We start from the raw sequence: 24114 nt of genomic DNA, 5'->3' as shown, positions 1-24114 counted from the left end.
CTCCAGACCATATGATCCAGATGTCAAACCAAGATGGTGGAGAGAAAATGAATACTGTGACTTCCATCAGAATAAGGGTCATAACATAAACAATTGCATGAAGCTAAAACATGAGATTCAAGATCTCATAGACACTGGTAAAGTTGTTGTTGGGAATCATCCAACCAATGTTGATCATAAAGCATTTAAAGACCCTTTTCCTGCTTACGAACAAGGTGATTCCTCAAAGACCAAAGGAGGTGCCAAGGTAAATTATACTTATGCCAACCAAGACAATGTTATCAACATGATTGAACCTTCACACTCCGAATATTGCAATGTGATTATAGTTCAAGATAAACCAAATGAATCACGATATGCAAAAGCTTTGACTAGATCTCAAAAGAAAGTTACCCTCCAAGGAGCTAGTTCTTCCAACCCGGCTCAAGAAACATCAAATCCAACAGCCTTGCCAAACAAACAAAAGGAATCAACCTTGGATAAATTTAAAAGATTAACCTCATCATCATCCTCTGGATATAGCGTGGTTGAACAGTTAAAAAAGACAAATGCTCAAATTTCAATTTTTGAATTGCTACAGCTCTCATCTGCTCACAAGGAAATCCTAGACAAAGCATTGCTCAATACCAACGTTCCAAAAGATTTAGACATTGATCAGTTTCAGTCTATGGTGGGTCATCTGATTTCACTTCACTATTTGACCTTCTCTAAAGAAGATGACAATTCATTAAATCATCCACATAACCAGCCATTGCATATTGAGGCCATGATCCACAAACATAGAGTTAAATGTGTTTTGATAGATGGAGGCGTGGGGTTGAATATTTGTACTTATCATCTGCTTACATAACTAGGATTCTCTGAAAATGTCATTGACCCAAGCAAGAAAATAACAATTAAAGCCTATGATGAAGAAGAGAGGACCTCCAAAGGTCTAGTATCATTACCAATCAGAGTGGGACCGGTAGAGAGAGATGTCCTTTTCCAGGTTCTCGATATTCCATTGTCATACAATATATTACTGGGCAGGCCATAGATTCATGAAATGAAGGCAGTACTGTCAACATATCACCAATGCTTAAAGTTTCCTTATAACGGAGCTGAAGTCAGTATTCTTGCTAATACAAATGTCATCTATAATGCATTGACAAAAGGTGCAGATACTTTTGTGCCTCATAATAGGGCAGCCTCTCCAAATGAAGATTCTGAAACATTGATGAAAGGCTTAGAAAAGAGATTGAAGATTACAGATACCGGCATGGATGGCTACAAGATAGAACCAATACTATCATTAGTTTCTCTCCCTCTATCACCAAAGCAGTTAGGCAAGCCATCAAAGGCTATGAGGACACAAACTTTGGCTTTGAATACTATATATGATGGTCTCTTCATATAGTCTTCTACCTCCTTGGTGGATGAAATAGAAGAGGATGTTGTGCTTAACTGGCTCTTTAAGGAAGATAGTCCAAATGAGGAGGTACGACATTGTGAGATTTCCTCAAACCAATATGGTCGTGGTTACAAAATGATTCAGCACATGGGATACTTAGGTACTGGTCCTTTGGGCAAACAAAAAGAAGTTATTACTGAACCAATTTAGCTACAAACCAAATCCACACATGATAAGGCTAGATTGGGATACAATTCGAAAAAGACATCAGACCAAAAACATGTTTCTAAGTCTAAAGGCTCAAAAAAGATATTGCCTTTAACATTACATGAAGCGGACACTAAACAAACAAAAGTAGAGTGTAGAAAAGAGAAAGAGGAATCAACAGTCAAGAAAGAAGAAATAGTTAGCGCTCAAGCTTTGACAGTGTCAGCTACGATAATACAAGAAGTTGAGGTTCTTGAGGATATAAGAGATGAAGTCGTAAGAATCAGAGAGTTGTTTGCACCATTAAAAGTTCCAGTCACATATACTGGTAGGCAATAAGTAGATGATTCAGAGACTGATTCAAACAAGTATGAATGGGGTCCTGACTATCTTTCAGACACATCCGCTACAGAAACTCCAGAAGAATCTAGTGGTGTCATAGATGATACTCAAGAGCTAATGCACATAAAACTAGAGAGGGAAATACAAGAAATTAGACAAAAGAGGCAAGCAAATTATGAAAAAGCATTGAAAGAAGGAACAATACTAGAAAGCTTCTCATCTATGTGTCCTTATCCTAAAATAGAACAAATCAGTTATAGCACTACACAGGAAGAGTTAGAAACTATAGAACAAGAACCAGTCATCAGTCCAGAAGAAGCTGAATGGAGTAGATGACAAAAAATCATAGAAACAATGAGATCATGTCAATAGGTGTGTTAGATACAAATGATAAATGAACCACAATATGAAGGAACTTGTAGCATTAAAGATGTTAGTATTGATACCATACATATGCTTACTAAATCACCTGAAAGAGACTTGGAAACTTCATCCGATGACTCTGATGACTCTAATGACAGTCCTGTTCATGATGATACCCACTCAGCCTCAAATTCTGAATCATCTGATACAAACAATGAAAAGTTGCCTACTAGTCTTATTGCTGTTAAACCACGATATGACGTTCAGTCCAGCATAGTAAACAATGTTACAAGTATGTCTATTGGATTAGATCAATTAAATATTAACGTGAATTTTAATAATCATGATTTCACTCTTCCTGGTCTCGAGACACTTACGCAAGGTATCATTCTGGAACTCAACTTTTCGATCTGCAGTTGTGATAACAATACTGTGAATGCTCTTGAACCTATCCAAAATTTGTCCTTAGTACATCCCAAATTGATTGACTGTACTTTACAGAATCAACCCATGGATATACCTACTTTTGCCAATGACTATACATTATCCTATTATCTCAATGCAGTCGAACCTATGAACTCTTCCACTAGTGAACGGAGCGAAAATATGACTGAAGAGGATATCAAGTATCTTAGTCGCAAAAACAAGAAAAATAAAAATAAAAGATCTGATGGTGAAAACCACATTGTGGTGGTGTCAGAATCTAAAAAAGAGAAAATAAAGGATGTACCTAAAGGTGAAAACCTCTTTGAGGTGCTTGAAGGTGAGATACTTGGTATACTGCCCAGTCATTTCCAGGAGAGGTCTTCCATATTGATCGAGCCAACTCAACCAGTGAATATCGGGAATCAAGAGACACCACAAATTATTCACGTAGCTCAATCACTATCAGCAGAGGAATTGAAGGATTTCATTTAGCTATTCTTAGAGAAGAAAATAAACTTTGCATGGAAGTACTCTGATATGCCAGGCTTGGATCTTGATCTCATTATGCACCATCTCTCAATCACACCAGGAGTAAAACTAGTTAAACAAAAACTCTATAAGATGCACCCGCATGTCGCACTATTGGTTAAAGTTGAACTAGAGAAACTACTCAAAGATGGATTTATCAGAGCAATAGATTATGCTGAATGGATTTCCAACATAGTACCTATGTCGAAGGCAGATAAATCTATCAGAGTTTGTACAAATTTTAGAGATCTCAACAAAGAATGTCCGAAAGACAACTTTCCATTGCCAAATATTGATATGATAGTCAACATGATAGCTGGGTATGAGATGTACTCACTAATGGATAGATTTTCTGGCTACAATCAGATTAAAATCACTCTTGGAGATCAAGAAAAGACAACTTTCACCTATGCATGGGGAACCTTTTGCTGGAACGTTATGCCATTTGGGTCAAAGAATGCAGGGGCGACCTATCAAAGAGGAGTTACAACTATCTTTCATGACATGATGCATAAGAATATGGAAGATTATGTTGATGACACCTTAGTGAAGACTATGAAAAGATCAATGCATATTCAAGAGTTAGGTCCTATACTTGATAGAATGGAAAAGTTCAAGCTCTGATTAAATCCAAAGAAGTGTGCATTTGGAGTGACATCTGATAAACTACTTGGCTACATCATTTCAAAGAAGGGCATCAAGGTTGATCCTGAGAAGGTCCAAGCTATAATGGAAATGCCGCCTCCAAAGAATATGAGTCAAATGAGAAGTCTACAGGGACATCTCCAATACATTAGAAGATTCATTTCTCAACTAGTAGACAAGGCTCAACCTTTTACAAAAGTATTGAGAAAATGAATAATATACAACTGGGATCAGCAGTGTGAACAACATCTTCAGCAGATAAAAGAGTACCTATCTAATCCACCGATATTGATGCCACCTATTCAGGGTAAGCCACTAATCTTATATATATTAGCAACTAATTCATCACTGGGGGCACTTCTGGTGCAACAGGATGACAACAAAAAAGAACGAGCTATTTATTAGATCAACAGGAGATTGGTGTCTTATGAAATGAGCTATAGTATAATAGAAAAAGCATGCTTGGAATTAGTCTTTGCATCATAGAAACTGAGGCACTATATGTTAGCACATTCAGTCAAGTTGGTGGCCAAAATTGATCCACTCAAGTATCTTCTTAATAAAGCAACTCTCATTGGAAGATTGGCAAAGTGGGTAATGATCCTTATAGAGTTTGACATTGAATATGTGGAACGCAAAGCCATAAAAAGACAGGTAATTGCTGATGAACTTGCTGAAGCTCCACTTGAGGATACTCAACCACTACACATTGAGTTCCCAGATGAATCAATAATGTATCTTATTCAACAACCCTGGAAGATGTTCTTCGATGTTTCCTTTACTCAAAATGGTTCAGGTGTTGGCATACTATTCATTACTCCTCGGAAGTATTCAATTCAAAAGTCTTATAAGATTCTATTCCCTTGCACAAACAACATTGTAGAATATGAAGCTTTGGTGAATGGAATAAAACTAGCCATTGAATGGAAGGTTATTGAATTACATATCTATGGAGATTCTTAGCTAGTCATCAATCAGATCAATGATACATATCAAACTCGAGATGAAAAATTGATGCCTTACAAGAGGATGGTAGACGATATCAAGAAGTACTTTGCTTTTGTATCATTCCAACAAATTCCTAGATAAGAGAACAGGGCAGCAGATGCTATGGCTACCTTGGCATCTATACCTGAGCTACAGGAGTCCAATTTTCGCTTTGATTTCTTGGTGGAAGAGTTATATTACCCTGCTTATGATTCTCCTGAGACCCAAATAGTTTGTTCTATTATTGGACATGACTCATCCCGATACAGCCACATCTATTCCTATCTATGTGATCAAATTATCCTTGAAAACCTTACTCGTAACGAGAAAAGAAACTTAACTCAAAATGCTTCGTGGTATGTTATCATAGCTAACGATTTATTTAGATGAGGTTTGGATGGTACTTTGCTTAGATGTCTAGAAACTGAAGAATCTAAACATGCATTATCGGAAGTTCATGAAGGTATTTGTGGATCTCATTCGAATGGTTTTACTTTAGCTCAGAAACTATTACGGGCTGGCTACTACTGGCCAGATATGGAAAAAGATGCCATAAAATTTTCTAAGACTTGTGAGAAATGTCAGCTTCATGGAAATCTCATACATGCCCCAACAAGGGACCTCATACCATTATAACACACTGGCCTTTTCAGCAATAGGCCTTTGATCTCATTGGTCAGATATATCCGACTTCATCCAACGGACATAAATTCATCATAACTGCCACTGAGTTTTTCACCAAGTGGGTAGAGATAGTTCCGCTCACCAAGGCAACTGATAAACAAGTCGCCTTATTCATCCTAAACTATATAATTTGCAGGTATGGGATACCTACGTCCATTGCGATTGATAATGGAGGACAATTCAAGAATAAAGATCTAGATGAACTTTGTGAGAAATTCAAAATAAAGCAACACTAGTCATCAGTATATTACCCTCAAGGTAATGGACAAGCTGAGGCGTCTAACAAAACCCTATTGACTATCTTGCATAGAACAGTGAACAAGTCTGGGAAGGATTGGCATCTACAGCTCAATCCTACACTATGGGCTTACAGAACCAGTATCAAAACACCTACTGGGGCTACACCTTTTTCTTTGGTGTACGGGTCCGAAGCAGTATTACCTATTGAAGTAGAAATACCATCTCTAAGAGTTTCGTTGCAAGGTCTTGTTACTGATGAAGATCATAGAATATCTAGATTGCAAGAACTTGAATTGCTGGATGAGCGTCGGCAAGTGGCGTTTGATCATCTCAAAGTGTATTAGAAGAGAATGTCCAGAGGGTATAACAAGAAAGTTTGACAAAGAGAATTTCAAGTTGGTGACCTAGTTCTGAGAGAAAATCCAAAAAATCAACAATTTCGTGACAATAAAGGGAAATTTGAACCCAACTGGCTGGGTCCCTACATTGTTACTGCAGTATTTGGCTCTGGTGCCTATCAACTCTCAAAATTGGAAGGAGAACAACTTTGTGAATTGATTAACACCATCCACTTGAAGAAATTCTTCGCTTAGCACTCTCTGCTCCAGCAAACTTGTACAGTTGGAAAAAGTCCTGAAAAAAATCCTAAAAATCAGAAAAAGTCCTGAAGAAATCCAAAAAAAAAAGAAAAAGAGAGAAATTGCCCTGGTGAAAACCTGGTAAACAGGCACCTTGGTAAAAAAAAATGAATCTCTGCCAAGCAGGTAAAAACCTGGCAAATAGGTGCCTCTCGTACTCAATCGCTCCATCTATCAACACAACATTGGCATTTCCCGCTTTCAAGCATCTTTTGCTTTCTCTTGTACATATTTTCAGTCACTTTTGTGACATCTTGGTTCATTGGAACCCTCATGACTTGAAATTGATCAACGTCCTAGTCTTAGGTTACTCGACAGAGCACATTACATATCCTAAGCAGTGTCAACCAAGTCATTATTTCGTCAGTGAAACCTAGTCGTCCACTCCGAGTCAGTTACTTGTCTCCTAACTACTACAGAGTTTTTATCACTGAGTTCACAAGCAAAACAACCTAACGGAAAACAATTACTAAATAGTTTGAGCTATGAATGCAAATTTTCTTTGTATGCTGTCTTTTATATTGATTTTCAATTATTGTCCCTCTGAGTAACTCGAGGAAGTCTATTGTGACTAAGAGAAACGAGGATTGGGGGCATAAAATTTTCTTTGTTTTCTGCTTGTAGGAATGATTCTGATGATCTGGAAACATATAAATTAGCTGGGGGTCTATGATAAGAGCCTTCACATTAAGGTGAAATCGTCTCACATACCTCGACTCCACTTACTTGTATGCTACAGGGAGGTCCATATAATTTCTTTGTTTGTTTTAAGGGAATTTCTTTATGATGCAATTCAGGTCCCTATGAAATCTGTCCAAGGATATGAACGAAAAAAGGGTCATTGTGGACAAGATAATTAATATTGCACATTGAAAAAGAAAGGAACTCTAATCTGCCTGTTGTGTTTGTTATGCTCAGTGATGAATCTTAAGTATTTTAAATCCAGTGACTAGGATTAGGTTGCATTTAGCATATCATTTTGCATTTCATTTTGCATTTTTGTGAATCTAGAGTGATTTTGATATAGTAATAATCTCTTTATCTTCTAAATGAGAGCTGAAAGCATCATCATTTCTTATGCTAAGTGGTCTTTTTATCATTATTTCTTCGATCGAGTACTTGTGTTTTGAGATGTTTAGCTGCACACATAACATTTCATATAGATTCATTCATTTCATTTCATTATTATTCATTTACACTAATCTTATTGCATAGAAAAATGAAAAAATTGCATTACTCATTACTCATTACTCATTTTCATTCATTCATTTATTTGCATATAAAAAGGAAACCAAAACATAGACATCCATATTCATTTGCATTACATACATTCATGCTGAAATAAATGCATACATATAGAATAAAGCATATAGAAACATCTCATAGTCGATCAACACAAGTACAATGAAGTCAAATCATATCTCGTATATATATAATGTCAAGTATAAGGGTACAAAATGATGTCCAATGATATATACAAACTCCCATTGGAGAAGAATCATATCAGCTACAAAAAAATGGGCGTGTCTACAAAAAATATCCCAGCTACAAAAAGAATCATCTAGTTGGCACCCTCTCCCTCATCGCCTAGTGGAGGAGGAGGAGCCCGATGCTTGAGATCCTAGTGTGGTGTTCATGCTCCCTCTGATCTAGCCATATACTGTGAATAGGGTTGCACCTATTGTGCAATAGGAACTATGACACTATATGCCGCCACATAATATGCAACCCTACTGCTCTGGAGAAGCACCTCTTATCGAAGAGACTCTATCTCTGCTCTCAACTCGGCTCTCAATGCTATGATATGGTGATCACGCTTGGCCCTAACCTCGACCAGCTATCGGTCTCGCTCCACTAGCTGAGTCTAAGCCACTGTCAACTATGACTACAGCTTTGCAAGGCGTGCTCTCATCGACCGTCCTGTGTCAGCCCCCTACTCTCTCGTAGGCTCTCCGCCACCATCTCCACCACCATCTCCACCTGTGGCTCCACCCTGCTCATCCTGCCGCTGCTGGACCTGCCTCGGAGCTACTTGCTCCTCCTCTCCGCCACCCAACCTCATGCCTACTCTCCCAAGAGATCCACCCTCACCCCTCTGCTATCCAAGATCAGCTCGCACTCCACTGCTGCTAGCACCAGGATCACCACCAGCCCATTGAGGAGCATCTGGTCTCTATGCCTGTCCCTGCCTATGGCCCTGTCTTTGGCCCTATTCCTGTGCCGGTGTGGGGGAGTCATCCTCCACATCCTCAATATGAGGAGCATGCTCTCCTGGATCTATAAATCAAGGGAATGGATGTTGCTAAAAGTAATCCCTGTACTGGGGCAATACCCCCGCACCTACTATATCATCCAGGTAATCCCACCTCAGATGGTGTAAACCTGTCAGCTCCTCCATCGCTAAAGCATAGGATAGCCTAGGTGACCATCCTTGTCTCTCCTCATCAACGTATCGAGCATATGATGTATACTCCTGAGAGATACCCTAAGGCCGGCCATACTACCTCATCACTCATGAAATGATGAATCTCTCCACAACAGTTTGTGACCTCCCAATCAGTGGGCGTGTACCAAAAAGATCTCTCCGAACCACCTGCCAGTCATCCTATGACTCCAACCCCTTGTATGGTCTCCATATGACAACTATCAGATCATCGAGCTGTCATTGCCAGAAGTCTGTCTTGCCCAGATGGGGCTGCGTAATATATCCAACATACCTGTAAATAATCGGCTGCCCTAGCTCTTTGCTATTATCAACTATTGACCGACAAATGGGAAGGTGCTCCCAAGCCCATACTTGTAAAATGTACACCCCTGTAGCCATGTTCCGCCCATCTTTGTAGACAATCTCATGCTTCTCCTGATATATGTGGGCCAACAAACAAGAGCCTCAGCCAAGTCTCTGAGGGGTCTCTATCAACCTCTCCAACATACGACACCATCCACTCTGAAAACCTTGTTGCCCTCTGTCTGGCATCAAGAAGCAACCAATGAAACCTGCTAGGACACATGCCAGTGGATACTCCTCACTATACCTACCCATCAATATATCCCAACTCATAGAATGAGTCAAGATATCGGGATCCCTGAAAATGTTCCTAAGAGCCTGTAGTCCAGGTAACAATGTAGTATCATAATCCACCTTATCCCCAGCAAAAGGGATACAAAGGATCCTGTACACATCCTAGGGAGTGATAGTCAACTCCCCAACTAGCAAATGAAAGGTATTATGCTCTGAATGAAACCACTCTACCAATGCTGTGAGCATCCCGTGGTTCACACGGATGTCAGGTAATCTCATCAGGTGAGTTAAGCCACACATATCAACATGAGCCTGCTCAACCTCAAACAAATCACGAACCAAAGCCATAGTGGGAGGATATACACATCTGAAGAGCACAGGAGGTAAGCACACCTGCCAAAAAAAAAAAACCAACAATGATCATCAGAAAACATTCCAAATGAACCTACAAGATAAGTTAAACATCACACAAATCCAACTAAGTCAAATGCAAAAGAAAAATTTCATGTTTACACTTTCAAAAATGATCACTATTTTCCGAACAACAAAACATAGTCAAACAACATCTCGTACGAGTCAGGAATGGCTCTCGTACGAGTAAACAACCTCGAACAACAAAATGGTCTTTTAATAGACCTGTCGTACGAAACGAGGGTGAATCCCGTACGTCAAATCTAATGGCTTCAAATGATAAAAGACAATTTGCCAGTTTCTCATACGAGACAGGATCTTGTCTCGCATGATAAACCACGACACCTAACCTAAAACCCGTGAAAAACGTGAAAAATAAACAAAAAAATTCAAAATTGGAAACATAAAGAGGCTAAAGATCAATCACTTACCACTGGCACGTAGTTTCAGGGTTGATTGTGACGTCTCTTGTGCTCAAATCGATGTTGATGAGTAGGGACCACCATTTTTCTTCACAGAAGGTTTTTTGAATTTTCAAACTTGGAGGGTTAAAATGAATTGAAAATGACACTTTCGTCCTATATATAGCCTAAAACCTAATTTTTCAACTTGCTCTGATGGTTATGAAAATTGTACCCTTAGCTAATGTTCCTGCTTTGATTCCATTTTTGGGATCGAAATCAAAATTCGAGATCATCTTGCTAGTCAATTTCACAATTTTGACCACTTAGCGCGTTTTTCATCAAATGCTCATTCTTTCTTCAAATTGCGCTCAATTTCAATGCTGAACCTTAATTCAATTTCATTTTACACATCAACATTACAATCAAATCTACACTTAATTTCTTATCAATCATCGATAGAATTTTAATCAATCCCTCACTATCTTTCGATTTCGCTCTCGAGGGGGCATACTCACGACCTTATGACTTCACATCTCACAAGTTGATAAATTTTTCAAATCTTTATCCAAAGTCGAGCAAAATCTTTCCAATTAAAGAAAAAAATCCTTATTGCTAATGGGCAACTCAACTTCATCACTTCACATCAAGTTGAGATCTATCGATCATCTAAATCAAATCAATCGCTAGGAGCATATCAGTTTCATCACTTCAAATCAAGCTGATATTTGTCTTTCATATGAATTAATCTCTTAACATTAATCAGTTTCATCGCTTCAAATCAAACTGATTATTTGTTTAAACTCAATCAAAAGTTTAAAGGGTTTCTTTGATCACACTAAATCTAAGCAGGTGTTCAATATTCGTTTCTTGATCAAGCTGAACGGTTTATTCTTCGCTCATCGTGTCTTGATCAATCAAGTTCAAGATTGATTTTTTTTTTATCATCACTCACTGCATCTAAGATCAATCAAGTTCTAGATCAATAAGATCCGCTTCTTGATCAATCAAGTCAAGTTCGATATCTTTGTTTTCTATCGTTTCTTAGTTCAATCAAGTTCGGGATCGGTATCACTTTAATTAGACTTCATTCAACTTTGTCGCTTCAAATCAAGCTAAACACCTTGCTTTTCATCTAATTCGTGATCAATCAAGTTCAGAACTGGCATCTCCTAGACATCACACATTCTTTGAATCAAAGCGTTGCTCGCACATTAATTCAAAGAGGGGCAAATGTCATACCCTAAAATTGGTCATCTAAACCATGGGCCCCTAATCTCGACAACATCACCAAGGTCCTAACCAAAGACAATTAAATTAATCTTGAGCACATTGTTAATTCTTTAATTATCAAAAATCACATGGCAAATCAACTACTCAATATCAAATCATTTCCAAGAATATCATTTTGATCAATTATCCCATTTTAATTTATTAAATATCCTTGCATATTTAATTAATTAATAAATTTGCCATTCAATCATACAAAAAGGATTAATTTATTACAAAGAGTTGAATTGAAAAAAAAACAAAAAAAGAATTGAATTGAGAGAGAAATCAAACTTGAGATATTATTTCTTTTTCTAAATTTAGAACTTGAAATCAGAAAAGCAATTTAATTGAATTATTGAATTATTCTCTAAAATTGAAACTTAAAGCTTTTCAAAAACAGAAAAAGAAGTTCAGTTGCATTGAAAAGACCTTTTTCTTGAATAAATTAAAGAATTATCTATTTTTATCAGATATGCATGGAATTAATTTATTATTATTTTCCAATGCAACTTGGACTTCTAATTTGAATGCATTTCAATTAAACTATAATTGGAATCTATCTCAAGGTTAACTGAACATGATTTCTCAATTATTTCAATTAATCCTAAGTTGAGCTTTTTCTCTTGTGATTCTCTATAAATTCAGTCTTCAGCTCTTATTCCAATTCACCCCAGAGATTTTTGAGAACACGCTTGGAGATTATTATCACGCTAATTTCGCTCTAGAGTCATTGAAAATGATTGTGCCTTTTTAGATTATTTGCATCCATTTTACATTCATTATTGCTTGCATCCATTGTTGCTTGAATTGGTTATTATTGCTTGAATTATTCACCCATCTTGCATCCATATAGCTTAATATCATATAGATTAAATCCTTCATCTTAGTGTAGTCTAGTCACTGGTATTGCTTATAAAAAATCTGAGAGCAATCTTATACTCGCATCTTTTAGAAGGCAATTAGTCGCTTTGCTATGGTTTATTTTTTATTGATTATTGATTACTAACCATGCATATAATGACTTAATTGAAGTGTTGTGCTTGCAGCTACAGGTTCACTTTTTCACACACACACACACACAAAATTTTAGTATGTGTATCTAGAGTAAACTTTATTTAGTGATTCATGTGGAAAGCATAGGTAAAACCCTTCTTAAGTAGATGATAACGTATTGAAGATTACCCCCGTAAATGTGACTAAACCAGTAATGGTGCTATACCTTGTGTGTTGTAAGAAACCCGTGCTTGCTATGTGTGCCCATGGGATGGTGAAGTAATCAACCATGGGGGATATGTTTGCTTATGAGTATGGGAAACCATACTATTTATGTGATGTTGCATATTTGTTCCCTTACTAAGTGCCAACCCATGGATTGTTGATAAGTCAGTATGTGAAGGGGTAGTATTAGAAGTCACCTTTCCTTGAATAGTATGGAACAACATACGAGTAATGTCGACGTGAAGCGACTTTAGCTTCCTTATTTCAAGAAAAAATATAGTTATATAATGAAACTGTATTATAGGTGTACTCAATACTTTCCCTTGTGATGAACCGATTTATGAGGTTCATGTGTGCCAGCCTAATTCCTATCCTTTATTTTGAGGATATAGATGATAGTTCTTGAGCATAATGATGGATTTTATTGGAGCATCTTTTGCCTTGTCTTCATGAGAGGCATGTTATTTTTCACATGAGCTGCCAATTGACTAGTGTTGGTAGACTTGTGGGTAGACCTTAGCCATGTATACCTCTGGCTTATGGTGAGTATCCTGAGAGGTACGTCGCTATACGGGGTGTGACCTATGCGTGCCCTTTTCCACAAGGTACATTTCCATGCGGGATATGTCCATTGCGTGCCCTTTCTTCTTGGAGTATTGCCATGTCGTGCTGAGACACAATGCGGGATGTAGTAGACATTGCCATGTGGCCTACTAACAGGTTTAGAGTAGAGCCATGCTGCGTGACGACGTGATGCAGGGTGATGTCGAGGTGCACACCGCCATGCCATGCGGATGTGTGACTAGGCCACACCACATGATGAGCTAATGCGATAGCTAGATGATTGTTCTTTCCTTCCTCGTTGGTGGCTAGCTACTAGTTACATAGTGATGTAATGTGCACTTATGATTTTTCTTTTATTATTTATTTATTTATTTGTTTCCTTGTGGGTCAGCAATTTATTTTACTTTGACCTTGAAGGTTTAGCCATGATCTTGCAATCTTTTTCTTACTTGATTTGATGTTGCAATTCCGGAATTATTTTCTTGTCTTACTGTTGGAATTGACGATTATTATCTTTATTCTTCTGTACTTTGGTGGCTAAACTAGTTTATCCTTATTGTTTTCGTATGCTGGTCTTGTGTTGGAATATGAATTCCTCTCCAAGAATGTAGGAGATGGTCTTGGTTGAGTGTATACGAGGAAGTAGACGTAGGGAACCTTGAGGATGGGGGTATGTGAGGTTGTGAGACAGCTAGGACCCACTACCTACCTATGAGTGGTGACTATCTCTTGGAGGCTAAACACCTTACGCAACAAGGGATGTTCACGAGGGTCTTGTATGGAAGGTAGCATCGCTAGGTGTACCCTAGCACCATCAAGCCCTTGAGTGAGATGTTGGATATTTATGATCATGTAATTTGTTCTGAGATCAGGCATAGAGATGCTGATCGTGCATGTTATCTTTGACCGAGCATTAGACATGCTCACATGTGGCCTTTTGTGTTGTTCAATCCAGTTATGTGGATGGGTATTATGTGTAGTCATGGATTAAATGGTGTTAACTTGTCACTATGTTATGGCACATAGTCATTGGAAAAGTTCTTATATGCCTGGAAAGTGTAAACAATTGAGTTATTTATGTTGCTCTTATTCATTGAAAGTTAACTTGGTTGTAGAAATTTATATTTGAAGCTAGTTCTATGTGATAAAGTTTTGTAAAAAGATGTAATGGTAAAAGAGATTGATCATGATAGCATGTTTTCTTGACCTGCTTAGTAGAATGAGTATGGTAATTGATGCTTACCTCTTTTAATGCTTTGATGGGTGTAATGAAAGGAAGAAAATTCTCATTGTTCTGCTATGATTGTGGATAATTCCTAGAATATTTTAAAGAAGGTTAAGGCTTTAGAGGTATCTTGCCTATGGATAAGAACATTCTTAGAGGTTTTAGCAATAATGTTTCATTTATTTATAGAAAGATTCATATGTGCAAATTTATTATTGTTGAATGAGTTTCAGGGCTAATATGTGTTGCATGTTTTCCGTCTAGCCTTGCGACTTCCAGGAGTAAGTCGGAGCCTAGGGGGGGAGAATGTAGTGCCCCTACCCTAGTCAGCTTTGCAAAACCGATTTGACATTGGTTGATTTCCTATGTGGCCCTCTTGAATGGTTGATCTACCATGATGTAATGTTGTAGATTAGATAATACGAATATTGTGCATACCTATTATTGTGCTTTCGCTTCGATTCTTGTGTAAGTTTAATTGTTTCCCTAATTCTTGTTATAAATCTCGAGCTAATGCCTTCATTGATTATGTATATATATGTATACTTGCGTGACTCATGGTTGCAGGAGATTGTAGGTACAATGCCACCTAGGTGCGAGGTTCGTCTCCATCAGGATTCAAAGGGTTGAGTATACCTTTTTCATCCTTAGGATTTGGATTAGGTGGTCGTAAAAACCTCATCTTGCCTTAGCCATTATCAAGTGAGCGTCGTATGTGGTCTGTCGGTTTCCTTTTCATATGGGTTTACATGTCGTGTGATTGGTTGGCTTTCTTGGTTTGTGTGCCTTGCGTGTGGTAAAATGGAGTACTTTATCCTAAGTATTTAATTTGATTTAATGTGTTCATTTACGCATTAGTAATTGAGAAATCAAAATAAATAGGTTTCTTTTAGGTGATTAATCATTAATTAAAAAGGATTGCTATATTTATGGTTGTAGCAAGTTTAAGTATTTAATTTAATTTAATGTATTCATTTATGCATTAGTAATTGAGGAATTAAAATAAATAAGTTTATTTTATGTGAATAATGATTAATTAAAAAAGATTGCTTTATTTATGTTTGTCACGAGTTTAATTTAATGGTTAGTTTTAAATAACAAATTTAATTAATTTATGCATTTTAAAAAGGAAAGATTTAAAGTTATTTGAAATAGAGATAATTCAACCTCTTTTGCATTTTGGAAAAGAAAGGTTAATTTTACTCATTTAAGAGAATCAATTTTTATTAGAAAAGCAAGTTTAATTTATAATTATATTTGATATAGTGTGAAAGATTGATTTTGAGAATTAATTTAATCAAAATATATTATCCTTGTCAATATTGTGAAAGATAAATATTAGTTTAGTAATATTGAGAAAATTAAAATTAAATGAGAGAGAAGCATTTTAATTTTAATTAGAAAAGCAAGTAAGATTATTTGAATAGTTGAAAAGAATGATAATTTCCATTTTTTTATTTAAAAAATGTTTAAATTCGAAATTTGAAAATTAGGTCAAGGATTTTCATTCTTTTAACCTAGGTTGAAAAATATTTTGGATGGAGAAATTGAGGATTTTGGAGGAAGGATTTCTACACCTGCAGGTTGGGGGCTCTTCAAAATCTTGCCAAAAATACTAAAGGAGGTAGGATTCATGTTTACCTTTTTATTTCGTTGTTAAATCAAATATGGTGTTTGGTTGTTCTTCATGAAATGCTGGTTTTAAAAAAAAAAAAGTCATGAATGTCCTCAGATTTGAGTTTCAGCTTTAAAAAAAATGGGTATGCATTGTTTTGTATTGTGGAAAAATGGTTAAATTAGTTTTGTATTGTGAAAAAGATTGTAAATTTTAGTTGCCTGGAAATGAAAATGCTTGTTTGAAAATGGCTGAATCTATTTTCCGTGTGTCTTAGAGGATTTCTGAGTCTTGTTTTTTATTTCGGGGTTTTAGTTTACTTGAATTTTATTTGGGGATTTCTGGTATTTTTTTTTATTTTTTATTTTTAAAAGGGATATGTTTATGCTAGTCTTTTGCTATTCTGGAAAATACCCCCATTTTGTTCTCAGAAAATTTCTGAATATTGCCAACAAAAAAAAGAAATATATATGTATATATATATATATAAATATATACATTACTGCTGGTCTGTGTACCCACCAGCTGAGGTTTTAGTTTTATTTGTTTTTGAAATGTTATTAAAACTCAAAAAAAGAAATATATATATATACATTACTGCTGGTCTGTGTACCCAACACCTAAGGTTTTAGTTTTATTTGTTTTTAAAATGTTATTAAAACTCAAAAAAAAAGATATATATATATATATATATATATATATATTACTGCTGGTCTGTGTGACCAACAGCTGGGGTTTTAGTTTTATTTGTTTTTGAAATGTTATTAAAACTCAAAAAAATTAAAAAATATATGTATATATATATATATAAATATATACATTACTGCTGGTCTGTGTACCTAGCAGTTGGGGTTTTAGTTTTGTTTGTTTTTGAAATGTTATTAAAACTCAAAAAAAAAGAAATATATATATTAAAAAATATATATACATTACTGCTGGTCTGTGTACCCAGTAGTTGGGGTTTTAGTTTAATTAATTATTAATTATTAATAATATATATTTATTAATGAAGATTAATATATATATTAATTAATAATTAATTTGAAATTCGAGGACTATTAAATTATTATTAATATATATTTTATTAATGAAGATATATATATATATATATATATATATATATATATATATATAATAATTAATATTTGATTGGATTATTGTGTATTATTAATTATTAATTGTGTATATTTTATCAATCATGGGTTAATAAATATATATTAATTAATATTTAATTTTGGTATCAGTATTAATGGGAAAGTATCTTTTTGGGAAAAAGATAGAATATTATTTTGATCGGAAAATTGTTGAAGTAAAATATATTTATTAATTGATAATTTTTAAATAATATTTTATCTAGGAACACATTATAGAGAAATTGAAAAGTAAAAATAAAATGAATGAGATATTTATCATTGGATATTTTGAAAATGTAGCTCATTTAGAAAACTTGATCGACATTAAAATGTTTAAATCAACATGAGAAAAGATTGTATTTTCTGGTTATTGCTTGTGCAAGGTTTAATTTTTGTTTTCGCTTTTGTTTAAAGTAATGGCAAGTTCCTTGATATGCTTGTTTGGACCCTTTCGTCTGGTTGTTTTGAGTTTGGCCATAATTGGTCAAGTCCCCAGGTTAGAGTACCGCCAGACAAGAGACCTTTGTAGTTCTCTAAATATGCTCAGTTGGATCCATTTCTATGTAGGGATCTTTTAGGATTTATTGACCGAAATGGTGGTTTGTATATTGTTGTGCTTGCCTAAAAGGGTAGGAATGTAAATGATGTGAACCCTATGTAACTATAACTTAATTAATTACCAGAGGGGTCTTGCAATTGAGCAGACTCAGAGATGTAGCCCTCTAGGGGTGAACTCCGAGATCATTTTTGTGTTATGTGATGTTTTTGTCTCTCATGTTTCATGGATAGTGCTAGCATGTATGGATGATAATTGGATAGAATATATAAGTGGGTTAGATGAGAATTATCATAATGCATGTATGTAGTCGTACTTTAAATGCAATAAATGGATCATGAAGGAATGTAATCAATTTCAGTTAATGATGATATAATTAAGTATGCATGAAAGAACTCATTAGTTATGATGAAATTATAGTACATTTTGGAACAAGATGCATGGCATGTGTTAATGTAAACTTGAATGCAACGAATGGTTTAAAAGTTATTGGATGAACTCATCATATCACTTAAATTATAATTCTAATGGATGAACTTCATGTTGTTATCTACATTTTAATCTTAATAAATGAACTTCATCATAATAGCTATAAATGAACTAAAATGGGTGAACTCATTTAGTTATTTATATTTTAATCTTGATAAATAATCTTCATCATATTTAACTTATTTTAACTATAATGGGTGAACTCATTTAGCTATCTATATTTTAACCCTAATGGATGAACTTCATTATGTTATTTACATTTTATCCTTAATAAATGATCTTCATCTTATTAACTATATTTTAACTATAATGGATGAACTCATTTGTTTATTTACATTTTAACCTTAATAAATGAACTCCATCTTATTAGCTATATTTTAACTAAATTGGATGAACTCATCAAGATAACTATATTTTAACCTTAATGGATGAATTCATATGTTATCTATGCTTTAACTTCAAAGGGGTAGATATCCTCATGTTAGCCTCATCTTCAAACATAATAGATGAACACTTCCTAATTTCTATAATGTTGATTCACTGAACAAATTATACCCATGTTTCAAGCAATAACATTTAATTAAGATATCCTGCTTAATTGGATCAAATGTCGCAAGTTGAGTTAGGTGTTAAGTTACGTAATCACGTTGGGAAACTCCTTAGGTTCGTTTAATCTTTCGCTATGTTATCTAAGCGTTAGATAACTCCAATGTATCTTAATGTTGTGCATTATTATAAAAAAATATATATATTTACACTCCATTGGAGTGTTTTAGCTTTATTCCTTCGGGGTTTCCTAGCGGGGCATTACACTACCACAAGTACAAAATCCTGATCATGAGCTACAACTGGGAAGGAAGCATATTTATGCAACTCAGATTTTATCAAGTTTGTTACGCGGGAAGGAGCTTTCTCAACTCAATCAATAAACTCCTACATACTGACATGTCCAATTTCTGTATCTTTGATCTCCTTGATGTTTGAACCTACTAAACTTTCTGGGTACAAATTCAAGTACTTATCATACTTGTACTTCATCTTCTTTGTTGATGTTTTACCTGGTGAAGATTCCAACTGACTCGAAAAGGCTCTGATTTGTCATGAGAGGGCCTTGATATTTGCAAATGGCTGCATTCAACACTGAGGATTAGCTTCTTTGATAATTATCATCATCAATAAAACCAAATTTTATCAATCAGATCGAAAAATCAGACTCAGAACAGGCTTGGGAGCAAAACTGTCAAAAATGGTAGGTCGGGGAAAAAAGTCTGATCTGCACCTTAGGAGTCAAAATTTACACATTGGAATTTAAAGTCCGATGTGCAAAGATAAAACATATTTACTTGCATATCGGAGTTTAAAGTCTGATGTGCAAATTTGGGAAAAAAAAATCATTAGCACATCGGACTTTAAAGTCCGATGTGCAGATGTAAATTATTCGGAAGACCAACACATTAGAATTTAAAGTCCGATGTGTTGGGGAAGGGCAACCGATTGACATGTTGGGTTTTAAATCCTGACATGTCAATCAGATAATCTCCTCTCGCATATCAGACTTTAAAGTCCGATATGTGAGGTTTACCCTCCTTCATATCGAACTTTAAAATCTGATATGTGGAGAGTTATCTCCGTATATCAACCTGCATGTCAGGTTTTAATACCCAACATGCAGGCGAGGGGAGAGAAAATAGATCAAAGGGGCAATCAAACAATAAAATCCGATTGCCCTCAACCTGAAAAGAAGGTTTAAGAGCAATTAGATTTTAATGTCCGATTACCCTTTGACAACAACAATAAACAACAACAAAAACAAAAGCCTTCAAACCAAAAAATGAAAGGAAAAGAAAAAACTATAAAACAAACAAAAACCCTACTTGAATCCATGTGGCCAAAGAAAATCAAGTGACTGGCGATGAATCGAAGTTGAATTCACGAGGAGAGGAACAGGAGGGCACACGCAGAGGAGAAAACTCAAAACCATATGAAGAAATAACCTCAAAAGATTAATAAATAACCCCCAAAAATAGCAATAAATGCACTTATTAAAGTTAATTGTGCATTGCATGTTGGACTTTAAAGTCTGACATGCATGACTAAAACCCTTGCAAGTCGGACTTTAAAGTCCGACATGCAACTTTTGACAAATGAACCTGCAGATCGGACTTTAAAGTCTGAATTGCAGGGGAGCGATTACCTGCAGGTCAGACTTTAAAGTCCGATCTGCAGGGGAAAACCAAACCTTTGCACATTTGATGTGCAATTCCCTTTGGAAAGAAGGAACCCTGCAGTTTGGACTTTAAAGTCTAAACTGCAGGAAAAACTGCAAATCTTACAAACTTAGAAAACAATAAAAATGAAAAGCACAAAGCTAAATGAGATAACCGACTGAGTTGATCAAGCTCTCCCGAAAGTCATAAGTATGAAACATACCAGTTTCATAGTGTTGCCTCATGATTTTGGTTGTGCTAAAATCAAGGACAACAGTGTGGATGAGGTGCGACAGGCATATCTAGAGTACACTAATTTACCCCCTGACTTGAGAGAGATGTGGTCCTTTGATCAATTTATGAATCAGAGGGGTAGAAGAAGTGGTGGAGGGAATGACTACAACACTCTGACATGGAATGAATATCTATATTCTCTTGGGAAGATCACCATGCCTTACTATGATGGGAGCAACAAATGCACAACAAGGTCATGGGTGTAGAAACTTGATAATTATTTGTCATTGTGTCCTATGCCCAAAGAGGATGCTATTAGATTCACCACCTTACACTTAGAGGGTGTTTCCCATGAGTGGTGGTATCATGGATTGATCACACTTGGACATATACATATCACTACCTATGCAAAGTTCATGAAAAGATTGATAGAAAGGTTTGATCACAAGGATCCAGACATGTACTTCAGAGATCTAGCATAGTTGAAGCAGGTGGGTAACTTGGAGACATACATTGGAGAGTTTTAGAGATTGTTATTTATGGTGCCTAGCATTAGTGAAAGGAGGTTGGTTGTCTTATTCATGGAAGAACTTATAGAGCCACTCAAAGGCTAGTTGAAAGCCTTTCATCTGCCTACACTTCAGGAAGCCATGAAGAAAGCATAGAGCATGGAGTTTGTGGCACCTAGGAGAAAGAGTTTTCATAAGGAAACTCCTCCTACTAGTAGTCAAGAGAGCCCTCAACAAATTGCTGATAAGAAGAAGAAACCAGTAGCAATGGTGGATGAGGAGACACGAGAGGAGCTAAGGAAGAGGAAACATTTTTTTTGGTGCAAGGAACCCTATACTAGAGAGCATGATTGTCTCTTGAGGTTGAAGGGAAGGGCAAATTATGCTATGTGGGTACACTATGATGATCATAACTTTGAAAATTCATGAGATGATCAGGATGAGAATGTTGTTGGCAAATGCACACTATAGACACTTAAAAATAATTATTTTAATTATTTTTTAATTCCTCACATAATTAATTAATTAATTATGTTAATTAAAATTCTTCTCAATATTAATTAAATATAATTAATATTGTCACTATAGCATATGATTGATTTATTTAATAAATCAATCCTTTTTTTTATTCTTCTAAAAATCAAATCCTCACAAATCTTCCTCTTAGCTAATTAATTTCAATTAATTAGTTAACCTACATGATTCCTACAAATCATCTTCTTAATTCATCATTAACCTAATAAATTATTCTAGAAACTCCCTAAACTCACTTAACATTATTCTTTTAGTCAAATTCTCCTACAAATATAAATCCCACCTAACATTTCCTCTAATTCCCCTCCTAATGAGTCGTTAATGGCTAATCATCATGATTAGCCACAAAGTCAACTCTTTGTCCTTTCATCCAGCCACTAGCTTTAAATGCTCTTTTTCTAGATGAATGTAAGATTTTCGAAATCTCACATTCCTCTAGGCATTTCTCTCTCCCAAGGAATTTTTGATTCCTTTTTATTCTTCTAATCCCCATAATATCCGTTTTTGGAGAATTTTTAATTCCTCCAATGCATCTTGTAGACTGTGGAGATACGAAATGCCTTTAAGGCATATTTCTCGGTCTCCACACCCTCTCTTGGACCTTATGTGACCTCACAAGTAAATCTTAGCCCTTCATCTCGAATTCATCCTAGCCATCCGTTTTCCTCTCCTCTTCCTATAAAATAGGGTTCCATCCCTTCATTCAAAACATCTTGAAATTCAGTAAGCTTATGCTGCCCTTTTGAGCCCAAGAAATCATCTTGGCAACTTGATCATCTCATCCTTATCATTTGTGCACAATATTGGAGAGCCATCCACATCTAGCAATCAAAGGAGCACATCAAGTGGAGCATTATCAAGGGGTGCCTTCACTTCATCAAGCTCAATCCAAAGGAGAAGGTAAAATAGCAAGGTGAAATGGTCTTTTTATGATATTTTAGCATTTTGCATGTTTATTTCGTTATGTTTTGATCAGTTTATCTTTCAAAACTATTTTTCCCTCTTCATTTTGGCACGCCCGGTGGGACTCACATCCTTGAGAACTAATGTTATTATTTTTTTTTAAAGGTTTTTGTGAGTTGTGAGACGCAGGTTCCAGAATAGTGTGACTGCAGAAAAAATAAAATAATATATATATATATATATATATATATATATATATCTTTTTCGCAGGTTCCAGAATCGTGGCTTTGCATTTCTGCATGATAGCTCCTTATTCTGTTCTGTTTCTTTCTTTTTTTTCTGTTTCTGTTGCAACACGACAACTCTGTTATCTGATTTGTTATTTGATTTGTTGTCTGTTCTATTTTAGTATAATCTATGTGAAAGTAGGAGAGTATGCTCTTGTCTATATAGTCAATCATAAATCCAGACTTTTCACTTTTCTATTCTGTTTAGCACAACTGTATGCTCTGACCGCAGGAAAGTGTGAAAATAGGAGAGTATGCTCTTGTCTATCTAGACAATCAGAAATCTGGACCTTTGACACTTTTCTATCTGTGTAGTGCTAGTGTCTGCTTTGTTAATCTGTCTGAAAATTTTAGGCGCTAACTGTAGTCTACATTTAATTTATTTATTTTCTGTTATCTGCTCTATTTAAATATAATCTATCCGCCTGCAGGAAAGTGTGAAAGTAGGAGAGTATGCTCTTGTCTATCTAGACAATCAGAAATCCGGACCTTTGACATTTTTATTTTATTCTGTTTAGTGCGACAATTTGCTCTATTAAATCTAGGGTTTCTGTTTTTTTCTATTTTTTCGCCATATCTTCTTTATCTTGACTCCATTTCCCTTCAAACTTCACCATATTCTCTACATTGCCATTTTCCACATTTTCTTCCTTGGAGGTCTTATCTCAAAAATCCACTTTTTGAAGCCCAAAATCCCATATTTCTCTATTTTTAGGGTTTGCCATAACTTCTTCCCTTTTCATCCAATCACCTCCAAATTTTTCCCATATTATCCATCTTCAACTTTTGCTTCTTTATCCCTCTTGGACAAATTTTCCCATTCCTTCATCTCTCCTCCAAAATCCCCATTTTTTCGCTTGCATATCCCTTAGAAAGTGGTAAAAACCTAGTCAAACCCCATTTATCCATCAAAGCTTTCTTCAAATCCACATTTGTCATTAGTAAAAAAGTTTTTATTCATGTTTTTCTATTTATTCCCAAAAAATTAAAAAAAATTAATATTTTTGTCATTTTGTTGATTTTTTTGCAGGATGCTTGTTGAAGACTATTTTTCCAAACTACTAATCAAGTTGTTTTGCAGGAC

Source organism: Cryptomeria japonica, chromosome 10, assembly GCF_030272615.1.
Source record: "Cryptomeria japonica chromosome 10, Sugi_1.0, whole genome shotgun sequence".
Taxonomy (NCBI): domain Eukaryota; kingdom Viridiplantae; phylum Streptophyta; class Pinopsida; order Cupressales; family Cupressaceae; genus Cryptomeria; species Cryptomeria japonica.
This window is presented reverse-complemented; position numbering follows the sequence as displayed.